Below are 16,535 nucleotides of genomic sequence, written 5' to 3' on the forward strand. Positions count from 1 at the left end.
TTTGGGGATTTGTTTTGCTCTCTTTTGTTATCTGCTGTTCGTTTTGTATTTTTGCTATAATTTATCTCCTTTTTCCAGATTTTATTAAGCCCTTTGTAATCTTCAAACACTACAGCTGACCCCTCAGATTTGTATTTTTTAAATGCCCTTTTTTTGTCTTTTATTGCCCTTTTTACAGTAGCTGTAAACCATGGGGGGTTTAATTTTAGCCCTTACCTAAAGGAATACATTTTTTAGTGCAATTACTCAATGTGGATTTAAAGCTCTCCCATTTACCCTCAGTATTCTTATGTGACAGTAACTGCTCCCAGTCTATGCCCTGAAATGCTGCCCTCAACCCAGGGAAATTAGCCTTTTTAAAATTCTGTGTCTTTACTCTGCCTGACAGAGTTTGCTTCTTATAGTTTAGGGGGAATATAATTATATTGTGGTCTAGTGTTTCTCTAACAGTAACATTTCCAACAAGCTCTGCATCATTAGAAATTACCAGATCCAACAGAGCATCGCCCCTAGTGGGAGCTTCTACAAACTGGTCCATAAAGTGGTCCTGCAGCAAGTTGAGGAATTTTCTCCCCTTTGCGGTTGAGGCAGAACCATGACCCCAGTCAATGTCTGGGAAGTTAAAATCTCCCATTATGACCACTGTACCAGCCTGTGCTGCCCGCTCTATTTGGTTATACAGTTGCGTTTCTATCTCTTCTGTGATGTTAGGGGGTCTATAGATTGCACCAAGTATTATTTTCTCTGTGTTTATATTCCTTTGAACTTCCCCCCTATAAGCTTTCCACATCCTCACCATCCTCACCCACAATTGCCTCTTTCACGCTTGTCTTCAGATCACTCCTCACATACAGGCACACACCACCACCTTTTCTATTGACCCTGTCTTTCCTAAATAGTGTAAAACCCTAAAACATCATTATATCTAGATATTTCTTACCTCCAAGCTGGCCATATGCATTAGATTAATGTTGGTCAATCACATATGGGGGCCTCCTGACTCTCAACTGAATGTGGAAGTCGGGGGAGATAAGAATCATACACTTAGATTTCCACATACCTGATCCTTTTATTCTCAGTGGAGACCAGTGTAATAAAGTAGGAGTGATAGTTGTGAGAACCTGTTACAAATTGTGCATTGGAGCTCAAGAGCTTGAGTTGATACCTCCATTGACTCTCCAGTTGACATTGGTGCCTGCTTTAGGGGTAAGGAGACCCAAGGTTATGGTATGGACTTACATAAGCATAGTGATCCCAAATTTTGTTAGCTATGGGTCCCCTTCCATCCACAAAAAGTTTACAAAAATATAAAATAAACATGAAACGGTGTATACACAGACTAAAGGGCTCTGTAGTTAAACAAATGCAACATGTTTTAGTTGGCCCTAGCGTGTTTGATAGCCGGTCACGAGCAGTTATTTTCTCTTTGGTTTTAGTGACAGATGAGTAAAAATATCAGTATAATTCCACCCAACATAATAATTCAAGCTAAATGCTATACCAGAGCATATTTAGCTTTTGCATGCTGGAAAAAAAAAAACTAGCTAGGTTAAATTTAGGAAAAACATCTGTTGATTCTTGAACCGGAGACAAGTTGCCTTCTCAATTCTAAAGGAAATGTCCTTGAATTATTTATGAAAAAAAAAACATTAGCAAAAGTTGCTCCTTGACAGTGGAAATGTAAATTTAGAATTTATTGTTTTGCATTGTTTTAACAGGCATTTAAGACGTTATATGAAAGTCCATACATTTTGGATGTTGCATTTTTCTTCTCTTATAACTGCATCTAGAACCAACCCAAAACTTACCTAAAAGGGTTGTCTCATCAAGGCAACACCTTTTCTTTAGCAGAAACTCTGATGAGGAGCTTAACATCTGGAATGCTGCGTGTTCATTGCATGGTGCCTATTGAATTCAATTGGTGACCTTTTAATACATGTTAGCAGTAAGTTTGCCAGGGCAAGAGTATCTGTTTATAGTTGTTTTACAGTCTGACTAAAAGGGGTCTTCTTTCTATAATTTCCATATGCCATAAGAAGAGTTAAGATGATTATTGATATGCCCATAATTTAGCCAATGCTACCAAAAACTGGGTTTTCACGTGATCTTAGCAAAAGTATAATTTAATGTAAATGATCTATACACAAGTGTGCTAACCTGGAAAATACTAGGATGAACATGGACAGATACTCATGCCTATGTAGTCTTTTACTCAGACCAGAAGACAGGACTCTGCATCCTACAAATCTTTTTGATTTTGTACAGATTCAGATGTTCTCTTTTGCTGCAGGCTGTCCTGTCAATGTCCTCTTTCAAAGTGGGACCACCCTTGGTGAGTTTTCCCTAAACCCCAAATAGCATTGGTGGCTCCTGCCAAGTCTGTAGAAATGAGTAGGTAAGGAATGGGAATACCAGACCAACTGTTAAGACTCAGACCTGTTTCCCTAACTGTACAGTCCACAATTACAGGTTACTCTGTTATTTCAGGTGTTCCCCTGCCTTTGCCAATAATGATATAGATGCAGTAAAAATCAAATACCTAATGCATATAAAAAATGTGATAAATATGGTTGTGTTCAAATACCATGACCTTTTCACTTTGGTAACCATGTAGCACTCATAATTTTAAGCCATGTTTGTAACTCAGACATAATAATAACTTGCTGAATAGTTAACAGTAATAATGCAATACTCAGTACAAATGACTAAAGAACATAACCAAATTTTTAGGTTTGACTGCCACCTCTGAACCCCTATAGTTATTCCCCAACCACCAGTAAACCAACCACATCTGTCTATTTATTGCATGCACCAATAAAGAAACACTGAAAGCTGACAATTTGTGTGCTTCTGACCTTTGAATGTCTTATGGCACATTTTGAAGATGTGGGGAAGTGATCTGCCAGTGATGAACCTGTTATGGTGGCCCTCTACCTTGTGCACCATAAGGTATAATCTTGTAGTGTAACTAACTACTCCACTTATCCTGTTCTATATAGATGTGTAAGACATGTAATGGCTCTGGATCCGAAGGAGTATATGTCTTATTCATAGTGAGATTAGTTGGTCATGACCAAATTCAAAGCAGAGTGCCTTCAGATCAGTCTCATCACAGACAGGTCAAACCATTGCATCCTTGGGTACCTTTGCACTGAATTTATATTTACCATTCATTCTAGTCATAAATACAAAATTAAGCAACTTTCTAAAAAGTGAGTTTCTTCCTTAGTAATAAAGGTCAGTCAGAACCTATTCAAGTTTGGTGGTGGTCCTCTTCCCAGTAAAAGTTTCTAGAAGTTGAGCTGGGTATACACATTAGATAATTTCTGGTAGATCCCAATAACGATGAATATAGGCCAAGAAATCTCGCCCTCATAGTCTGTTGTTGAGGGAAATGAGGTTTGGACATTTTGCTGGCAGCAACTTTTCCCTCTAGTCCGATAGCGATAAACATGAAGCTCTACCACTGAACTTCATCTAGTTAGCAGAGCAGCTACATGGACCATCTGAGCTACAAAGAGATGGGTTCAGAAGGCTATGTCTTTCTGCTACAAGAGTCTTGAGGGAATTTGGTGTTGAAGGTTCTTCTACAATTCCTTCCTTTTTTGGCCTCACTATAAGTAAAACTTAGAGTGTATTCATTTGTACAGTATTATTTGATTGTACCCTACAGTATATTCATAATGTTATGCACATGTAATTGTGGTCATTACCCTGTATGTCATCCTCACACTCTGCCGAGGAAGCCGTTAGCACCACATAAATCAATAATGTTACTACTAACATGTCTAATGAATAACGACCATTGAAAGGTGGAGGATTCTGCTTGGGAGAGCTATTCAATTAATTAACAACACATTTATTAACCAGAATTTGAAGTGATGCATGTGAATGGTTTCCCACAGAACATTGTTAACATGCTACTTACAATACTAGTTGAATGGGGCATATTTGCATTGTTTGACCACATTCCACATGCACATTTTTGAGCCCGCGCCAAAAAAGCTGATGCACGTTAATGTGATGGCTGCACATTGTGAGCCGGGGAAGGGAGCACAATGAGGCATTCAGCTGTTCCTTGTCCCCTCAACCAGTGGAAATATGAAACAAACCTATTGTGTCAGCAAAAAGTTATCATTCCTACTATACAGGAAACAAATCCTTACTTCACTGGGTTTTATATTGGTTTCAGTGCAGGCTCAGCAGAACATTTTGGACAGGGATCAAAAGATTCATTTTGTTCTGATACCATTCAAAATGAACGCAATTTACTGTTGTATCCTCCTCTATAGCACAAGACAATGTCCACTGTGTTCAGTGGGATTAATAGGAACCTTTTCACAATCAGATGGGTCATTTTGTTGGGGTCATGCATCATTTTTCCATTCTACAAAATGTTGCCAAAAAGTATATTTTTTGCTCACACAGGCCATCATTGTATTCCCTCACAATGGCCACTAAGCCGATTTACAGATAGGGACCATGTGCAGAGGTAGCAGTTGCATCAGTGCTCCTCCCATCAGCTAGTTACATAGACACTCCCCTGTTGCTGTTTTGACACCCCCATGGACATAACATCACAGAAAATAGGAAACAGATACATGGACATGGTCATGTGACCATAACGCAAGATAGGAGCAATGAAGGTAAAAGAAATATATTGAAAAATTAGAGCTACCTACATAAATGATAATTTTATAGGATGTTGAAGCAAATAGGAAAACCACTTGAAAGCAGTTGTCAAGGATTAAGAAAACATAGGTTGTATATGGTACGCACCGTTCCATTTTATTGCGCTAAGCTGCAATACCGAAACCCATGGACAGTTGTGGTGCTGTTTCCAGAAGAAAGCAGCCATGTTTGGCTGAAATTCTATACACAAACCTTCAAATTTATTATATCACAATAAAATGGCTTCTGTGCTTAGTTTTCACCCCAGAGGTGCTCCAGGGTCTACAAACAAAAATGGGGCTTCTCAAAGCCAAGTTGTGATCACTGATCTTGGTGTCTCACAAGTGCTACCTTCACTATCTGCATATACAACATTGATCAAACTTGTATTTCATAGATTTTTTTCCCCCCTTCGAACAACTGGTACATTGTTATGTTCTCCAGACAAGACGACCATTTACAAGTGTACTTAACCACAACGCTCAAAGTAAAGCTTCTAAAAGAGCCATTCATATCATTCACAGATATTTATGTAACTGTTTCTGGAAGCCCTCAGAACAAGGGATATGTGAGATAAAGTGCTGATCATGGAGGCAGACATTTTTTTGTGGACTTCCTGTCACTAAGTAATCCCAGCGAAAACTTTACATAAAAACCTCCCCAGTCTGAAATAATTGATAAAAGGGAAAATAAATTACATTTGACTGGAGATCCTGTGTAAAAAGGGAGATTTCAGGTTTACTATCCCTTAGGTTTGGGGCTGGATGGTCAGAAGCAGAATCTTTACTTGAAAATTACGCAAACACTGTCTTGTTAAATAAATTGAACGTTTGGCCACCAGATTTATAAAATCTAAAAAAAATGAGGAATTTACTTTTGGGAAAGTACAGACAAGGACATACAAATCATTTCTTATATGTCCCCATAGGCCTGTAATGCATCCAGAACCACCAGTTTATAGCAAAGGAACAGCCAACTATTCAGAATACTAGAGCCATATGTCCAATTTGCATGCAGCTGTTTAAACCTTATTTGCCCTCATCAGTGCTTGAGTATAATATACTGCTATGTATAAGGTCATATACATGAGGTGGACCCAAAATTGGGGTAATGCTAAGTTATGAAATCCATAGTAGGCCATAGTGAGACCAGCTCTGGACATATTTGGGACTATTGCTATATCAGAACTGTTCCTTCAAGGAATGAGTTCTGATGTGAACAGCTGCCATGTTTGAGCTGTATCTACCATGCACTTCCTAGATCACTACAGGTTTGGCAAGCAACTAGTTTTGTTTTTGTGTTTAATATGGCTGTTCATATCCTTGTAGGAATCTACAGAAATAGGTAGCTTGTCCCCTGCCAAGTCTGAGGTGGCAACAGGGAAGTATGATCCTGGAAGCCATGACTGGTTGGGAGTGACACCTTGGTTAGGCCTAGTAGAGCATAAGAATGAAAAGACATGGGGACGTGTTGCTCACATGGACATACTGTAGTGGCTAGTCTTTAAGAGAGGCTGCCTTTCCACCAATGGGAAGAGGCACATGCTAGTAAGTTATGCCCTTGTATAAGGTCAGATCATGCTTGATTGAAGTACTAGAACAAAAGCCTCAAGCCATTGCATAGGGACCTCCTCATTCAGTCATGGCAGATAGAATCTTTTTGCCAGTATAAGTTCTGAGAAGCTTCATGCCATAGTACAGGAGACTTTGTGTGACATCCAGAGGCAAGTGTTTGTAGAGGTCTGTGGAGGGGCATATTAAAAGTGTCAGGAATATAACCTCATAGGAGGGAAGATGCTTATTTCATGAAGCGTGAGAAGGTAAACCATTGCCTCCATGACCACCATTGCCACCTGTGTTTGTATAGAATCTGTACCACAGTTTTGTAAAACTTTCCATATCTGTACCTCTCTTTGAGAAGACTGTATGCAGCCTGAAAGGCCATTCCATTATACTGCCGTATCTCAATAAAGTTAGTCAGTGACTTTTTTTTGGGAATTAACCTCATCAGCCTTCTACCCGACTTACTTGCAAACAGTTAAAATACATATTGAACACCTCACACTGCAGAATATGGAGGCGTACATCTTGTTTGGAATCTGTTGTATTGTTTTTTTATGCCAATTTTCACTTAAGCTAAAGATTAGGGGCATCTGGGACAGAAAAGGAGTTGGGTGTCATGGGCAGGATCTGAAGGGGCACCTTGGACAGAAACACTAAAATGGCAGAGACATTAAAGGGGTTATCCAATAGTACAAATACCCCCTAGAACAGTGATGGCAAACCGAACAGTGAAGTCTAAGGCTTATTGGTACACCTTAGACTTTTTCCAGGGTGCGGGTGCCCACAGAGAGGGCTCTGAGTGCCACCTCTGGCACCCGTGCTATAGGTTCGCCACCACTGCCCTAGAATGTCGGGACCTCTCCATATCCCTGCAAGGCCACCACTGCATCTCCCTGTGATGCTAGGAAGGCTAGTCATCGTCGTGGCCTGCTGTTGCCTGATCCCCCCCGCCCACAGATATTTTGATTTGTGGAATGGAGAGATGCAGCGGTGGCCATGCAGGTATCTGGAGGGCCGGGGGTGCCGGGGACTGGGTATCATCTATAGGAGGACTCCGGGCATTGTGGGGGGTATTTGTACTATTGGATAACCCCTTTAAAGTGACCCTCCGGTTCAAGAAAAAAAAAAAAAAGGCATTATCTGTGCCCTTCATTTTGTCTTTTGACCTGCAGATCCACTGATTCCTGGGCTCCTTTTCTGCTATCTGAGTTGGCTGCACTGATTCTTAGAGTTCCGGATGCACAGTGTGCATTTAATAGTTCAATACGCTTTCTACTTGTCCAGCCCTGCTCTTGGATTGGTTGGCACTGCTCATGTGAGCAATGTTTGCCAATCTGAGAGTAGCAGGAAGAGTCTTAGACTACTGAGAAACTGTGTGGCCATCTTGGATGACAGGAGTGGAGCCTAGGAATTGGCAGATCTGCCACTGAAATGATGAAAAGGAGGGCACCAAGTGTTCTGTTTATTCCCCAATTAATGTGAACTCGAGGGTCGCTTTAAGTGGAGTAAAGGAATATAGGCACTAATTGGGGAACCTGGGGCAGAATAAAACACAGGAATTATTAATGCAATTCATTTCAAAATGTTGGACTGAAATATTGGGAAGGTTCATCACAAAGTTTACCCTTTGTGGTGCCAAGGATGACAATATCTTTGTGTAACACATGGAAATACTCACCATTATGTAAAGAGAAAGGTTGTAGCTTCAAAATTATTACTTTTGGATTACATCTAAACCTTATTTAGCAAAATTGAAATCTGATGACATGGCATGCGTCACTCCTTCAAAAATGTGATTCCATACCTTTAATCTGCAGAGAAATTCCGGTTTATTTTCTGCTTTGGTTTTTATTTTAACATAATGCCAATGCAGTGGGCAGCCACACTATTTTAATGACAGGTGGGGAACACTCTGTGCAGTCGTCTAATGTAAAGACTACACTTCCAAACATGTAATTGCAAACCAAATATAAATCTGTTTTTTGGATTGATAGTTACTGCTGAGGCAGGGAGTCATTTCAGGCCCCGTAAGTTATCATTTAATAGAGAAGAAGAAATTTATTTTTGTACATATTGAGGAGTTTATTATCTCTGTGCTGTGACATCACTGTGTGCATTACAAGGATATTTCTTCTTAGTTACGTGCTGGCATATCACTAGGATATGCCATCCCTTTATGACTGGTGAAGGTCTGGGCCCCCTACTGATCCTGAGTGTGCAGGAGCGCAGCATTGCTGTAGTGCTGCTTCCACTTCACAGTTTCATCCTACATGGCGGTGCATCATTGTGCAGGGAACTGCAGCATGGATCAATTCAGGTAAATGGCACAACCAAATTCCCAGCACAACCGGTGATCTTTAAATAGGACATAATTAGCTAAAGTCTACAATATTGTTTCTAAAAATAGCAGTTGGAGAAATTAAAGGGATATTCCAAACATCTATCACTTCCTTGTTTGATCAAGCTCAATGTACGCCTATTTCCATCAGAATGGAGTGGCTGGGCACATGATTGACCCCTGCTCTATAAAAACTCCTCCTAGCTGTGGTTGTGTGGCTGGAGGGAGGGCAGCTGCCACCAATTTAGCAATTGTTGGGTGTCTTAATTATAGGTACCCCTCCTATGTGAAATGTATCACCTATCTATTCAGTAGATTTCAAGGGGTTCAGGGCTAGTGTGTTGTCACCCTGTTTCATAGTTAGAATTTTCTGGGACTATGCCTGATTTTCTGAGACAGTCCCGGAACATATGGGCTGTCCCAAGGCAAATATGGGTGGGGCTAACATAAAACCCACTCATAAGTGGTTGTTCCTGTGAGGGGCCCAGGGCATTCTCACGGTAGGGTTAAGATGCCCCAATTTTACCAATTAAAAAGTTGGTAAGTATGCTGTTTGCAGTAAACACAGCACATTGTATAGGGTTAGGCTTCAGTCACATGACAGTGGGTCTGCTGTGTCCGTGTTGCGTATCGCTAACTGCACCAGACATGTGCATTCCACATCGCGGTGCGGACCCATTGACGATCTGCAAGAAGCGGTGAAAGATAGGACATGATCTCTTGTGGTGTGAAGGCAAGGACCTGGAAGCCCACGGAAGGACTAGCGTGTGTTTCCATGGGTTTCTGGGTCCTGCGGTTTGCGGTCCGCGGTCGTGTGAATGTGGCCTTAGTAAGTTTTTGGAGCCATAATGATCATTCCTGGACATGTGGGCAATATTATTCTCCACTGAATATACTGTGGACCTACATGAACGCACCTTCTTTAAAGCAAGGGTAGTAAATAATTGAATGGTGATCATTCGCTTGGGTACATCACTTCTGCTACATGACTAGATTTAAAAGCATTCCACTTCATAGAATCTATCATAACCTCTGAATGCGAAGCACGCCGAGACAAGAAGATCACCTCATACCAGCAACTCGTTTCATTTATTTACTCAAAGCAGTGGGACCTTTCACTTTTCAAATACTTAGGTGGTGAAAGAAATGTTGGATTTGCTTTCGGGACCAAACCCAAGAACCTTATGTCATTTGCTTTGATGTGTTTAATAGGAGTGTGCTCAATACATGTTTATGCGGGGGGCACAAATTAACTATGTGTGATATTCTGCTATGTCACAGGCTGTCCTGCCTGTTTTTATTTAAGGCAGGTAATAAGTAGACGATTCTGCCTCCAAAATATATGACCCCGGAAAAGTAAATTTCATTTTCTGGGTTGTTTAAGAGAAACTCCAGGACACTCATGAAATAATTTCCACCACTAAAATACCTTAAATTTCTTTTTAGAAGATTATAATCAAACCTTTGTCATCTTGATGAAATCACATTCCTGATCAGGCCTAGACATTACATTGAGGAGAGTGCAGATCTAGGTCTAACACACATGAAATGCATGACACAGACAGTGCTCATGCTCCAACCTACTATCTTTTTACCTCAATTTTTTTGTTTCCTACTCTCAGATGCTTCCCCTTCGCCTCCATCTCCTGTCTTTCACCTATGAGGCTTCTTTAATTGTGGGAATTGAACACTCCACTTATGGGGACCCTAACAGCTGCCTATGTAGCTTCGTAAACTGGTGTGCCCCCATTTTTGAAAAACAATTTGGTACCTTATAGGGACATATCAATAGTAGCTGGTGCATGAACTAGAACCTCTTCCAATAGTGGGAATGTGGTGCCCTGATACTCCCTTGAGCATCATGCTTTCAGCTTAGCGATACTTCAATAAGACCTGAATGTGCATGCCCTGTGTAAGGGATCGCTCTCTCAAGCAAGGCGGCGATAACAGATACCGCATCAAACAGGGTGTTTAAAGTCCATACGGTCCTTTATTGTGGCTCTTCAGTACCAGCCCCAACATAAACAAAGCAAAATAAAAAACACCTGCCCGTCTAGGCACTACCTAATACATAGGTTGTTTCTACCTCACCTATAGAGCGCAGTTCACACACCCGGTAAGGTCCGGCTTTTCTCAGCCTCGTGGCCCCTCAGCCCTCCTTGCTGAGACCACAAAGAGCCTCGGCAGGCTTTCATTTCCAGGTTCCCACTGGAGTCCTACACTGAGGGCTGGTTTATCCCCCAGTGATTAAACCCCAGCTGGCCTCACCTGTGGTGGAATAGGGGTGTAGACTAATATATCCACCACCTCCACATCTCTATCAAGTATGAGGCCTGTCACTGCCTCACACCTGGTAGAACACAGGGATGTTAATAAAATTTTTTTTTACAAGTGGTAAAAATAACCCATCAACTTTGTCTTAGAGGGAGTTTGGCTGGACCCTGATGCCCATACATCCAGTCAAAGTTCAACCTTTATTTATGAATCTGCATAAAAAATATGTAATCTAACTGGCTTCTTTGGACCATATAGTCATTTTTGAAAGATACAAGAGAGCTATTTTGGTTTTGAACTAGGTAACATGTAATTGACTATTGTGATAGGCAATAGAAGCTGACATGTCCCTCAAGAATGTTGCAGCTCTTAATGCAATCAGTGAACAAGTTATTCCAGAGAGTTAGGCACACACTCTTGGTGGTTACACGTAACAGTGAACGTTCTTTATATATTTATATATATTTCTGCCATCTCACATGGAGCTTGTTCTCTAGGGGTTCTGCACCTTTTGAATAGATAAGACAACCTCTCCCTCACCAGTGGCTCGGAACTGAACCCACCTCATCTCAGCTCCCAGCTGACCTTGTAAACTCATACTGAAAGTCTTGCAGTGGGGCATCCACTGATTGTCCACAGTTTGTTTCACTTCTACGTCCTCTCTAATGATCCTCTAGAATGGGTCCCTGGGCTCCATGCCAAACTCTAACATGGCAATGCATGGTTTTTTTTCTCCTCAGGCCCAGTTCCCAGCCTGACTCTAGATGGCAACTGCTGGGCTGTCTCTTCCTCTCAGGTGGGGCTGTTCGGCCTCAATGCAGATCTGGCAACTTCCCACAGACTGCTCCTAACTCTCAATCCTTCCCACTGGCCTCCCTCCATACCCCACAGCCAGGGTTTTTCTGCGTCTGCCCAGGTGTCCATACCAGTCTGACAATCAGATGGACTTGTAACCACAGACATTGTCAACCCCGAAGAACTGGCAACACCATGACTTGCAACCCACCAGCCCCTCCAGTACAAGTATCACAGTGTGTCCTAATAATCATATAAAGTGAACAAGCACATGAACAATGATCCTGTGCCAAATAGAAAAAGAACAAGTCAACATAAACTGTACATAAGATTGTAACCATGTAGATATTTTCCAGGGGGACCCGTGCACCACTGACTGGACAACCTCCTATAGATACACCAGTAACAACATGGTTAAAAGACTGGACCAATGGAGCTTATATGTGTTCCTGGAAAGCACAGGCCTAAGCTTGGATCCTATATCGCAGTGGTGGTTGGAGAAAAAGGGTTAAAATGAGGAAAAGTTCAACACCATAGACCCCTGCCGTGTATTAAGAATGTAAATTCACTTTATTTTCAGGTGACCTAAGCTTAGAGACTACTACCAACGTTAACTGAAGAATTAGGTTTCACTGCATATGTTATTTACGGGATGAAGTTATCAGGAATTGCTGACATCTGCTGCAAACACTAACTCAGTCTAGGGATTAGTGAAGTGTGGACAAGCAGTAATAGCAACGGAGCTGCTGGTATTTTAGCAGGCTGCGACATGACAACATCTAGACTGTATTTTCTACAGGTGGACAGGGTTTGGTATTCATCCAAGGCTCTATACTGAGTAACTGTCTAATATGAAATGGAACACTTTGCAGGGCTCATACAGTTGCCTGTTGAGGGTGTGTGGTCTCTGGTGTTCCCATACATGCCATAGATGTGCCATGTTCTGTGGAGCTGCTGCAGTCACAAACAAATTGCATTTGAAGCATACTGATATGTGGAACCAGCACTTTCCTTCAAATGAAAGGGAAATATGTAGAATATGCTTTTTTTTAAGTAGTTTTCCAGGATATTACATGGATGGTCTATCCTTAGGATAGGCCATCAAAGAAAAATATGTGCCGGTTTTACACTTGGGACCCCCACCAATCAGCAGAAGGGCACTCGTTGCAGGGCTGTGGTCACTTCTCTACCAAACCTGATATAGAGACAACCCAGACAAGTGTGAATGGGGCCATCATTAGAACAAAGGTAGAATTTGCTTTCATCAGTGAACATTATTGTTTGCCATTTATGGCTGCATCAAAGTTTTTAGGAGGGCTACTGCCATCATGCATGGTACAGAGACACAGGACCAACTCCAGGTTGGTGTCATGGTGTGGGGCGCCATTAGCTGCCATGGCCATTCCTATCTGGTATTTATAGAGGGAACATTGACCAGTCTTTGGTATGTCCAGGACATTGTGGAACCAGTCCTACTGCCTATTTTTACTTAGGAGACATGGTGTTCCAACAAGATTACACCTGTCCACACACTGTTGTCACTACACACCGTGCTTCAGCTCCCCTGGCCAACCCCATCACCAGATCTTTAACTAGATGGGTTGATGGATCTTCAATGCACAGCAGCCAAGAACCATCTTGGATGAACTACGACCCAAGTAGTAAGTGCTTAGAATGACATACAGGTCCTTCTAAAAAAATTAGCATATTGTGATAAAGTTCATTATTTTCTGTAATGTACTGATAAACATTAGACTTTCATATATTTTAGATTCATTACACACAACTGAAGTAGTTCAAGCCTTTTATTGTTTAAATATTGATGATTTTGGCATACAGCTCATGAAAACCCCAAATTCCTATCTGAAAAAATTAGCACATCATGAAAAGGTTCTCTAAACGAGCTATTAACCTATTCATCTGAATCAACTAATTAACTCTAAACACCTGCAAAAGATTCCTGAGGCTTTTAAAAACTCCCAGCCTGGTTCATTACTCAAAACTGCAATCATGGGTAAGACTGCCGACCTGACTGCTGTCCAGAAGGCCATCATTGACACCCTCAAGCAAGAGGGTAAGACACAGAAAGAAATTTCTGAACGAATAGGCTGTTCCCAGAGTGCTGTATCAGGGCACCTCAGTGGGAAGTCTGTGGGAAGGAAAAAGTGTGGCAGAAAACGCTGCACAACGAGAAGAGGTGACCGGACCCTGAGGAAGATTGTGGAGAAGGACCGATTCCAGACCTTGGGGGACCTGCGGAAGCCACCGTGTACAGGCTTGTGCAGGAAATGGGCTACAGGTGCCGCATTCCCCAGGTCAAGCCACTTTTGAACCAGAAACAGCGGCAGAAGCGCCTGACCTGGGCTACAGAGAAGCAGCACTGGACTGTTGCTCAGTGGTCCAAAGTACTTTTTTCGGATGAAAGCAAATTTTGCATGTCATTCGGAAATAAAGGTGCCAGAGTCTGGAGGAAGACTGGGGAGAGGGAAATGCCAAAATGCCTGAAGTCCAGTGTCAAGTACCCACAGTCAGTGATGGTCTGGGGTGCCATGTCAGCTGCTGGTGTTGGTCCACTGTGTTTTATCAAGGGCAGGGTCAATGCAGCTAGCTATCAGGAGATTTTGGAGCACTTCATGCTTCCATCTGCTGAAAAGCTTTATGGAGATGAAGATTTCATTTTTCAGCACGACCTGGCACCTGCTCACAGTGCCAAAACCACTGGTAAATGGTTTACTGACCATGGTATTACTGTGCTCAATTGGCCTGCCAACTCTCCTGACCTGAACCCCATAGAGAATCTGAGGGATATTGGGAAGAGAAAGTTGAGAGACGCAAGACCCAACACTCTGGATGAGCTTAAGGCCGCTATCGAAGCATCCTGGGCCTCCATAACACCTCAGCAGTGCCACAGGCTGATTGCCTCCATGCCACGCCGCATTGAAGCAGTCATTTCTGCAAAAGGATTCCCGACCAAGTATTGAGTGCATAACTGAACATAATTATTTGAAGGTTGACTTTTTTTGTATTAAAAACACTTTTCTTTTATTGGTCGGATGAAATATGCTAATTTTTTTAGATAGGAATTTGGGGTTTTCATGAGCTGTATGCCAAAATCATCAATATTAAAACAATAAAAGGCTTGAACTACTTCAGTTGTGTGTAATGAATCTAAAATATATGAAAGTCTAATGTTTATCAGTACATTGCAGAAAATAATGAACTTTATCACAATATGCTAATTTTTTTAGAAGGACCTGTATTACTGGAGGATATCCATCATCTGTATGACTGTTATCATGGCAACCTGTGTCTCAACAAGGGGAGATGCCACCCAGTATTAATGTGACCCTGCCTCATCATATACCCTGCTGCAGAACCCCAAATAAAGGGTGCACCACCTTGGTTGTGTGATCATTGACAAAGTACCACTAGCAGTTTATACTTTGTAAATTTCAGCTCAATCACATTCAGTTTTCCAGGTGTTCTTTTTAATGAGGTTGTCCTCAAGTGGACAACCCCATTAAAAAAGATGCTCTGAGACACTCATATGCCAGCCCATAGTTTTGGAAGTTCACCCTCCCTGCTGTATGTCCCTGGACAAGCATGATGGTGCGTTAAGAATCCGGAGAAAGAGAAACTACAAAACCTATAATCCACTGCAAAACTTGACATCTTATTTCATGGAGGTTGTAGTCAAGTAACAGCTGTAGAGCCTAGCTATATTCTGGGTCTCTGCATCTGTGCAGCAGCTGCTGGCCCTCAGTTCCCAGGGGCTTAGAGCTAATTTGTAGAACTACAGGGGGCTGTGCCTGGCAATAGGAAAAGTCTATTAGTGCTGCTTACGTTGAAAAATTGTGAGTTTGATATCTTCCACATGCTTCTGCTTCCCGATGTCCGTGTTATGGTTAACCCCTTGACCAAGGCTAGGAAGAGTTAAGATTCCCATAGAGCAGGGGCAGAACCTGTTAAGCCAAAGGGAAAGGTCGCTTTGCTTTCTCAAAGGACCACTGTTCTTCTCAGCATCAAAATAAGTAGTCTTGTATGAAACTCAAATGAAAGCCAACACTTTTCTTGCTGGAATGGTTTTGTTCTTGACAGCTGACTTCATTAAGCAGATTTGTAAAGACTTTTGGGATTGCTAAATTCAGGCTAATTATGCACTTCTGGCAAGGAAGCTGTTCAGGCGTTTATGGTAGAAACATACACTGTATAGTGCAAATCGTATGTACAGTTATCTATATCTATAGTATTGTCTGATCCAGGTGGTTGTCGTTGGAAACAGTGAACAAGCTTCAGGTTTAGGCTGGGTTCACATTGCCGTTTTTTTTTTTTTTTGGTTGTTCTACTCCGTTAGAGAAGCAGAGCAATTGAAATAACGGAGGTGCTGGCTAGAACACATAACTGAGCAGAACGAAGCTGAACAGAATCCATTCCGTTCGGAATCCTGTGTTTTTACTGGACAAAAAAGTCCTTTATGCAGGACTTTTTCGTCTTGTCTTTTTTACGGAATCTGCGATGGAGGCCCCCAACGGAGCCTCCAATGCAGATGTGAACTTGTCCTTAGCTGAACTCCTGTGATGCAGTGAGAGACATTATATACATCAGATACATTGATTGGTATAATTACTACATTTTGCAGAATACAGATTTCCAAATAAAGATCTCTGTAGATCCTGGACAAGAAAATTTTTCTAAAACATTTAGGCTCTGAAGCCTACAAAATTGTGAATGCAGCTAAACTGTAAATCAGGCTATAACACAAGATCAGTATAATGGAATATATAGGCTCATGGGCCCTGGTTCAAGAGTTCAGCTTGGACCCCCTTGCCTCAGTGCTTTGTGGCCAGGGGCAGGGGAGCACATAGCCTTTGTGCTGTCTGAGGCAAAAATTGAAG

The sequence above is a fragment of the Bufo gargarizans genome, chromosome 10, assembly GCF_014858855.1.
Source record: "Bufo gargarizans isolate SCDJY-AF-19 chromosome 10, ASM1485885v1, whole genome shotgun sequence".
Classification (NCBI taxonomy): Eukaryota; Metazoa; Chordata; class Amphibia; order Anura; family Bufonidae; genus Bufo; species Bufo gargarizans.